This window comes from Oryzias latipes, chromosome 22 (assembly GCF_053564925.1).
Source record: "Oryzias latipes strain Hd-rR chromosome 22, Olatipes_Hd-rR_3.1".
NCBI classification, from domain to species: Eukaryota; Metazoa; Chordata; class Actinopteri; order Beloniformes; family Adrianichthyidae; genus Oryzias; species Oryzias latipes.
In genome coordinates this window covers 19,722,244-19,731,267 of record NC_136258.1, presented here as the reverse complement: position 1 = coordinate 19,731,267, position 9,024 = coordinate 19,722,244, and positions in this window count along the sequence as shown.

The window sequence follows — 9,024 nt, the reverse complement described above, 5'->3', positions numbered from 1 at the left end:
GGTTTTTGATCACACAAATAAAGAGTGTCAAACAAGCAATCGGATTTGCACACACACTTGACTAAAGTTTGCATTTATGCCATACCTGACCACCACACACTAATGAGGCAATTATGTGGACAGCAGGTCTGTGAATCTGCTTTGTGTGTGTGTGTGTGTGCGTTTGTTTTCCTGCATTAGCAGGACAAATGATCAGAATACACGCAACACTGGAAGGACATTTTGAATTAGTAGGACAGGGCCAGTGTCCTCCTAATTCTTAAGAAAATCTAAGACTGTAGAAGGGTTCCTATTGGTCTACTAACCCTATAGAACAAAAAAAAACAAAAAAATGAAAAAGACCTCTTAGTACATATATACCCGTTTTTGTGTCTCACCTGTGTATGACTCACTACGCCCCTAGAGGCTGCATGTGGTATAGCAGGACTTCATTAATATTCACACATGTGTGAATATTAATGAGTTATGTCCTGGTAATTATTACACTGTCCTTCTTATTCATGTATGGTGACTGTCAGCTGGAATACTGAGAAATGCTCATAATTAGCCTTTCAATTGTTGTTAAAATGACACATAAAGCTTTATATTATTTTTACATAGGTTTCAAGTATTATTAACTATCACACAAAGGAAATTAAATATACAAAGTGGTTTGAAAAAGTATTCAACACATTGCAAATTCTGTCTTGTTTTGCTTGAATAATGAAGCTTTATTTCTATAGCTCTTTACAATGCCTTTAGGTGAACCAAAGTGCATCGCAATAGAAGAAAAAACAAAGCTTAAAATTAGGAATGTTAAAAACCAAATAAAAACAGCATACAATTACAAAAAGTAGGCAACAATAAAATATATAAAAGACTAACAATAATGCAATAGAGCAAATTGAAGAAAATAAAAAACACCAACTTCTAATCATTAAAAAAAACTTCTAAAAAAGAATGTTTTTAATTTACATTTTGAACTGTTAAGGTCAGATATCATGCACATTTCTGCAGGAATTTTATTCCATAACTGAGGGCAAGATACAAAGGGGAAAGTACATTCACCCCAGCAATTCTGTTTTGACCTGGACACATTAAGCAGATACTGGTTAAAACTCAAGAATGGCCGTGGACAGTTAGCTCAGTTACGTAAACTGTGCCAAAACCACGAAGAGCTTAACATTAAAAGTGTAAACTAAATTCTAAAAAGAACAGGAAGTCAGTGAAGTGACCTGAGTACTGGAGTGATATGTTCATGTCTGGATGTTCTAGTTATCAGTTGTGCTGATGTATTGTGGACTAACTGGAGGCGGTTCAGTACATGCTGGCTGACACCAAAGTCCAGAGAGTTGCAGTAATTTATGCAGGAGGGGATCATGGTGTGAGTAACTATTTCAAGATTACTGCACCAGGAAGGTTTAGCTTTAGTTAAAAGGGGCAAGTGATAAAATCAACTTTTAAAGACAATGTCAATCTGTTTGTCAAATTTAAAGCAACTGTCAAATATAACCCCTATATTTCTAACAGCAGTATAGTCTGCTGTAGAGGTGTCACCAAAAACAATGCTCTCTGTTTTTTCTATCTAACTTCTGTGATCTGCTGTGAAATACAGCCAGACGTTCAAGCTCTGCGCGGCATGCGCTCTCGTGCTCGCCTCGTCAGTGACCTACAATCACAGGAAAGGCAAAAGGATTGGCTATAACTTCAAAGTACTGACGAGAGTAGAAGTGATTGACATGTCAATCAAATTAAGCACCAAATTATGGCACCGTTTGTAGCAGTTTATTTCACACACTTTTGCACAACTGCCATTGTTGCTTATCACTGTAGTCACACCGTTTAAACACAAAGCTATGTCATGCTATGGTATACGCCTTGATGCTCCTTCACACACTCAATGGAAATGCTCACTTGAATAGCCTGGACCATACTAAACTGGCCAAGAGAGGACCAGTCCGGTCCGGATTGATCAGAAGAAATGTCACATTTTGCGATGAGCAGAAGTGTAAGGGCTGGCCCCAAAGAGAGCGGAAGGGTTAGCTAAAAAAAAGCTAGCGGGTTACTAAAATATTATCTCAGAATTAGCCCAAAATACCTCAGCATGTTAGCCAAAAAAGCTAACATGTTGCTAAAATAATATCTCAACTCAGAATTAATCCAAAGAACCTAAATATTTCCCAAATTAGCTAAAAAAAACTTACACGTTGCTAAAATCCTAGCTTAACTCATAATTCGCCCAAAAAAAAGGAAGACAATAGAAAAGCTAGAATACTCATTGCTAAACTTTTATATTAACTTAGAATTAGCTGAACATTTTGATACCCATATTGCATAGGTTTTAAAAGCGCATAAAGTTTTTAAAGGATTTGAAATAATTACTATTCATTTTCATTGAGGTTAGTAAACTGTGAAAAAAAAGACTACTACAGTAAATTATTAGAAGACAACAGCAACAACATCAAGGAAACATGTGGAATAATAAAAAAGAATAAAACAGGCCCACCAGTAACTAATTATTTTGATAATGGACAAATGGAAATCCATGAAATAAATAAAATAGCAAATGAATTTAACAATTATTTTGTAAATCTTGGACCAAACTTGGCAAACTGTATTCCAAACAAACCGGACTATAATATTACTTCAAATATAAAGAATAATTCAAACACCATGCTATTATACCCAGTAACTAGTGAAGAAATAAAAAAATGTGTAAAAGGGAGTAAGAACAAAAGGTCTACTGATTGTGACGACCTAGATATGACACTGATAAAAGACATAATTGACTATGTTATACATCCTTTAAGCTATTCTTTATTCTTTATCTTTCACACTCGGAGTCTTTCCAGACAAGATGAAAATTGGCAAGGTCTTACCACTCTACAAAAATGGAGATAAACATGTTTTTTCCAACTACAGGCCAATATCTCTGCTGTCCCAGTTCTCCAAAATACTAGAAAAAAGATATGTAGATAGACTAGACAGATTCCTGAATAAAGAAAATATTAAATGCAACAGTCAATATGGTTTTAGAGCAAAACATTCAACAACAATGGCACTAATGAAATATCAGAATCAATTGACAAAAAGAACCATCGCATTAGCATTTTTATAGACGTCAGAAAAGCATTTGACACAATAAATCACCAGGTTCTCCTTCAAAAACTTAGCAGGTACAGGATCAAAGGGGTGGCCCTAAAATCTAAAAGATCGACAACAATATGTACAAATAAACAACACCAAATCTAATTTATCTCATATCACCTGTGGTGTACCTCAAGGGTCAGTCCTCGGCCCAAACTATTTAATATCTATAAAAACGATTTAAACTCAATATCCCAAAAAATTGATTCCATTTTATTTGCAGACGACACAACCTTTTATTACACGGGAGACAATATTGAACATATGATAGAGGTGGTGCAGATTGAGTTAGGAAAAATTTAATCGTGGTTTGACGGAAATAAACTATCAATAAATAGTGACAATTCATATTATATGATATTTAGTAATAAAAATACAAATACAGTTAAATTAAACATAGATAATATTAATATCAGAAAAGTTAAAGAAGTAAATTTTTTAGGAGTTATTATAGACAAAAAGCCATCTTGGAAACCACAAATTAACAATGTCAAATCCAAAATAGCAAAAGCAATTGCTGTACTACACAAAGTAAAATGGTTCTCAGACAGTAGTTCATAATATATCTATTATATAATTCCTTGATTATGCCATACCTGAACTACTGTATAGAAATTTGGGGTACAACTTATAAAACATATATTCATCCAATCTACATATTGCAATAAAAGCAATAAGAATTATTACAAAAAGTAATTATACGGACCTGTCTAATTCATTATTTATTAAATTAAAACTATTAAAACTTTTTGATCTTATAAACTTTAATATTTTGAAATGTATGTATAAAGTAAATATGAAATGCCTTCCTCCTAATTGAATGAAAAGATACATGAAAAAAAGTAAATTTAATCTAAAAGGACATGAGATATTTGTTGAACCAAAACACAGAATACTGCTAAAAGAACGATGTGTATCAATATATGGAGTTGATAAATGGAATAAATTAAGCATAGAAATTAAAAATGCTACAACGGTATCAAGTCTTAAAAACTACATTAAAACCAGTTTAATCAATTAAATAAATGAAAACTAAGACAAATAACAATTACTCATCCCTGAGGTACGGTGTTCATTTCACACTGGTTGATGTAATTATAAGATTTTGTTTTTTTCTTTCCCAATCTTCTCTTATTGTATACTGAATCAGCCGAATGCTTGTGTGTCTGTATCTTTCTTTTTTTATTGATTGATTTATTGATTGTTAAAGGGCCAGACAAAATAAGTTTTTCCTGTTTCTGTCCCCTTTTCATTTTTTTTCCTTCTCTATCATGCTTGAGTTTACAACTTAAGTTTATATTATATGTTTTTATTAATGAATAAAAATTAAATAAAAAATAAAAATGGCATACCTTGCGAAAAATCATAATTGTAAAAATACAAATACCATTAATAAGGCAAGGCAAGGCAAGTTTATTTGTATAGCACAATTCGTACACAAAGTAATTCAAGGTGCTTCACAAAACAGAAAAATGCATTAAAATCACAATACATCATAGAAATAATCAACGTAAAATTTACTTTAAAAGAAAAGAAAAAATTTGAAAATTGATTTAAAAATAAAGGAAGGAGAGGAAAGAAAAGTGCAGATAGGACCTTTCAGTCATATGCACGGCTAAACAGAAATGTTTTAAGTCTAGATTTGAACATGAACACAGAAGAGGCCTGTCTTACGACTTCAGGGAGTCTGTTCCAGATTTTAGCTGCAGAATATTGAAACGCTGATTCCCCTTGTTTAGTTCTGACTCTGGGTATCAACAGGAGGCCGGCCCCTGAGGTCCTCAGAGTACGAGATGATTCATATGGCACTAACATGTCAGAGATGTACTTTGGTGCTCGGCCATGGAGAGACTTGTACACAAGCAGAGCTGCTTTGAAGTCTATTCTTTGAGGTACAGGGAGCCAGTGCAGAGACCTGAGCACAGGACTAATGTGATCATACTTCCTGGTTCTGGTCAGGACTCGAGCAGCAGCATTCTGGATGTACTAAAGCTGTTTTACAGCTCGTTTGGAGAGGCCGGTGAGCAGGCTGTTACAGTAGTCTAGACTACTGGAGACAAATGCATGAATAAATATCTCCAGGTCTGGCTTTGACACTATGTTTTTGATTTTGGCAATGTTTTTCAGATGGTAAAATGCCGCTGATGTTACTGACTTGATATGACTGTTAAAGTTTAGGTCAGAGTCCATGATTACCCCTAGATTTCTGACTTGATTTGAGGGTTTAAGAGACAGAGAATGAAGGTAGCTGCTGACACTTTCTCTTTGTTTCTGTGGGCCAAAAATAATAACTTCGGTCTTGTTTGAGTTTAGCTGGGGAAAGTTGTTCTGCATCCACGCACTGATCTGTTGGAGTCAGTGGCTGAGTGTATCCACCGGCCCATATTCACCTGTTGTCAGTGACACATAGAGCTGAGTATCATCTGCATAGTTGTGATAAGATATGTTATTACTGTGTATTAACTGCCCTAGTGGCAGCATGTAGAGGTTGAACAGAAGGGGTCCCAGGATCGATCCCTGGGGCACACCACAAGTCAAGGCCATGTAGTCTGAGACACAACTCCCAATTTCAACAAAATATTTCCTGTCTTCTAGATAAGACTTGAGCCAACTTAGGGCAGATCCAGAGATGCCAACCCAGTCTTGGAGTCTGTGAAAAAGGATCCCATGATCAACAGTATCAAAGGCAGCACTCAGGTCTAACAGGATTAAGACAGAGACTTTGCCATCATCATTGTTCAGGCGGATGTCGTTGGTTACCTTGATAAGAGCAGTTTCTGTGCTATGATGGGGTCTAAAACCTGACTGTTAAACATCAAATGAATTGTTTAATAAGAGAAAATCAGTGAGCTGTTGGTAGACAACTTTTTCAAGGACTTTTCCTAAAAATGGCAGATTAGAGATAGGTCTGTAATTATTCAGTACAGTGGGATCAAGACCGCTTGTCTTCAGGAGAGGTTTAATGACTGCAGTTTTTAAGACCTCTGGAAATATTCCAAATTGAAGAGACATGTTAACTATTTGAATAATTGGTGGCAACACACTGTTCAGGACAGACTTTAGAAATCTAGTGGGTAACACATCAAGGCAGCATGTAGACGAGCTCAGACGGGTGATGGTCTCTTGGACAGTTTGGTCAGTGACAGGTACAAAGTGAGTCAGCTTAGAGTGAGTAGGTGGCCGTTGGATAGTTATATGTGTTGTGGAGTTGATGGCTTTTTTAATGCCCTGAACCTTGTCATTAAAAAATAAAGCAAACTCATTACATTTTGGTGTGCAAACCAGTTCTATTGGTAGCTGGGTTGGAGGGTTAGTTAATCTGTTTACTGTTCTGAACAGGACACGAGAGTTGCTGCTGCAACTTCCAATGATTTCAGAGAAGTACCTTTCCCTTGTTCTGCATAAGATCTGGTTGTAAGCGTACAACTCCCCCTTATACATTTCATAATGAACCTGGAGTTTTGACTTGCGCCACTTTCGCTAAGGTCTGCGGCACTGTTGTTTCTGTGCCCTGACTAGATCATCGTTCCTCCAGGGAGCTTTCTGTCTATGTTTTCTCAATTTAACCTTCATAGGGGCAATGGCATCCAGAACATTCAAGATGCTAGAAGTAACAGAATTCAGCATTTCATCAACATTGGCACCAGAGGTGTTTTCAGGGTCTATCATTTCTACAAACTGTGCCCTAGTGCTCTCATTTATTTGTCTCCTTTGGACAACTGCAGGGCCAGGCGGTGGTTTGGGAGCAACAGACAGGTCAAAGAATACACAGAAATGATCAGAGAGGGCAACATCAACCACACTGACGTTGTAAATATTAACCCCCTTTGTGATGAGCAGGTCCAGAGCGTGCCCTCTGCTGTGGATGGGGCAACTCACATGGTGAATTAGATCAAAGGTTTCAAGGACAGCATTGAGCTCTTTTGCATTTCTGTCATTGACATTATCAACATAAACATTAAAATCACCTGTAATGACTAGACCATCAAAGTCTGTGCACACAACTGAGAGCATTTCAGTAAAATCATCAATGAAACTTTGGCTGTGCTGAGGAGGTTTGTACATGACTATGCAGAGTAAGGGAGGAGTTTGTTTTAACTCAATCTTAAAGGACACATACTCAAATGATGAAAACACACCAAATGATAGTCTGCGGGTTGCAATATTATCTCTAAACAGTGCAGAAACGCCTCCACCCTTTTTATTTTCTCGTATTTCCGATTCATGTTTGTAGTTGGGGGGAGTTGATTCACCTAGAACTATGTTTCCTGTGTTTTTGTCAAGCCATGTTTCAGTTAATAACATAAAATCAAGATTAAAAGAAGAGATAAGATTATTGATTTAAAATTTTTTTAAAATTTTTTAAAAGATTTGTTGCATAAAGATCTGACATTGAGTGCAGCAAGTTTGAGATTAGTTTCCTTGGGACTGGTCAAAACCTTCTTGCAGGGGATATGGACTAGATTTCTTTGATTGGACAGTCTAACTGCCCTTTTTTGCATTCTACATAGTGCAACTACAGGTATAGCACCAGAAGGAAGTTGTTCATCACAGGGCCCCAGTTTGACATAACCTTTCCTAGGACACTGGGGGCCCGTTTCATCCTAGCTCTGGGGGATAGCACGTCTAGAGGTGCGCAGGAGAGGTTGAGTTGAGGGTAGTTTGGGTGATGGACCAGGAGGAGCGGGAGCTGGACGGGATTTGGGTGAACGACGGAGGGGGCGTGTTGGAGGGGCTTTGGATGAAGGACGTGTTGGAGGGACTTTGGGTGAAGGATAAGGAGGGGGCGCTGGAGGGGTAGGAGGAGAGCTCCTGTGTGGTGTGAGGCTCACAGGTGTTAGGGGAGCCATCTTAATTCCTGACTTAATCAGGCTATCAAAATGGCTAGGTAGGGCCATGGGTGAAAGTGGGGGGGACGAAAAGGAAAGTGAGTCTTCACTGGGAGTAAATGTAGCAGGCGGCGCCCACAGCTGGTCAGATGTTGGTATTTCTGGAGCCAAATCTGGTGGTTGTTGTTGTGGTTCTGCAGTTGGGTCCTTAGCTGGCGGTGGTTGTTGTGATGCTGGTGCAGCTGAGTCCTTAGATGGAGGTGGTTGTGGTGCTGGTGCTGCTGGATCCAAGTCATTGACCGATGGTGGTGGAGGTAATTGTTGTTGCTGTTGTGCTGTGGTTCCTGGGACACTGGCTCGGTCCTTCCTTACTGCCTTGGCCTCTATGCCCCAGAGCGTGGAGGAGGTTCTTCACTAACTCTCTTGCTCCACCTCTGTTCAGGTGTGGGCCTCTTCCCATGAATAGGTCCTTTCGTTTCCAGAATGTATTGAAGTTCTCAATGTAATGGAATCCTCTGGAAGCACACTCTCTGGAGAGCCAATTGTTCAGCTGAAACAGATGGCTAAACTTGAGTGACACCCCATCGATGTTAGGAAGAGATCCACTGATGAATGCTTCAACCTCTACTTTGTCAATACAAGCATAAATGTGCTTAACTTGCTGAATGTTTTGATACAAATATTGGATACGCTTCAAAAGTGAACACATTTTGTAAAGGATTTTAAAAAAATTCCCATAATTTTCAATGAGGCTAGTAAATTAGCATAAATTGACTAAATTTTAAAAACCGTAAAAAATACGAATAACATAAGTACAAGCATAAATGTCTTTAACTTACTGAGTGTTTTGATACCAAAGGGTTTAAAAGGAAACACCGTTTTTAAAGGTTTTTAAAAAGAAAATCCTATTCATTTTCTAGGGAGCTACAATTGGTGTAAATTGTGTAATATCGTAAAGACCGTAAGGTTTTACCAATACCAAAAGACTAAGCATCCTTCTCCTGAGCGTGCTGAACATTTTGATACCAGGATTGCATAAATTGCTAAAAGTGTACTCAAGATTTTATGT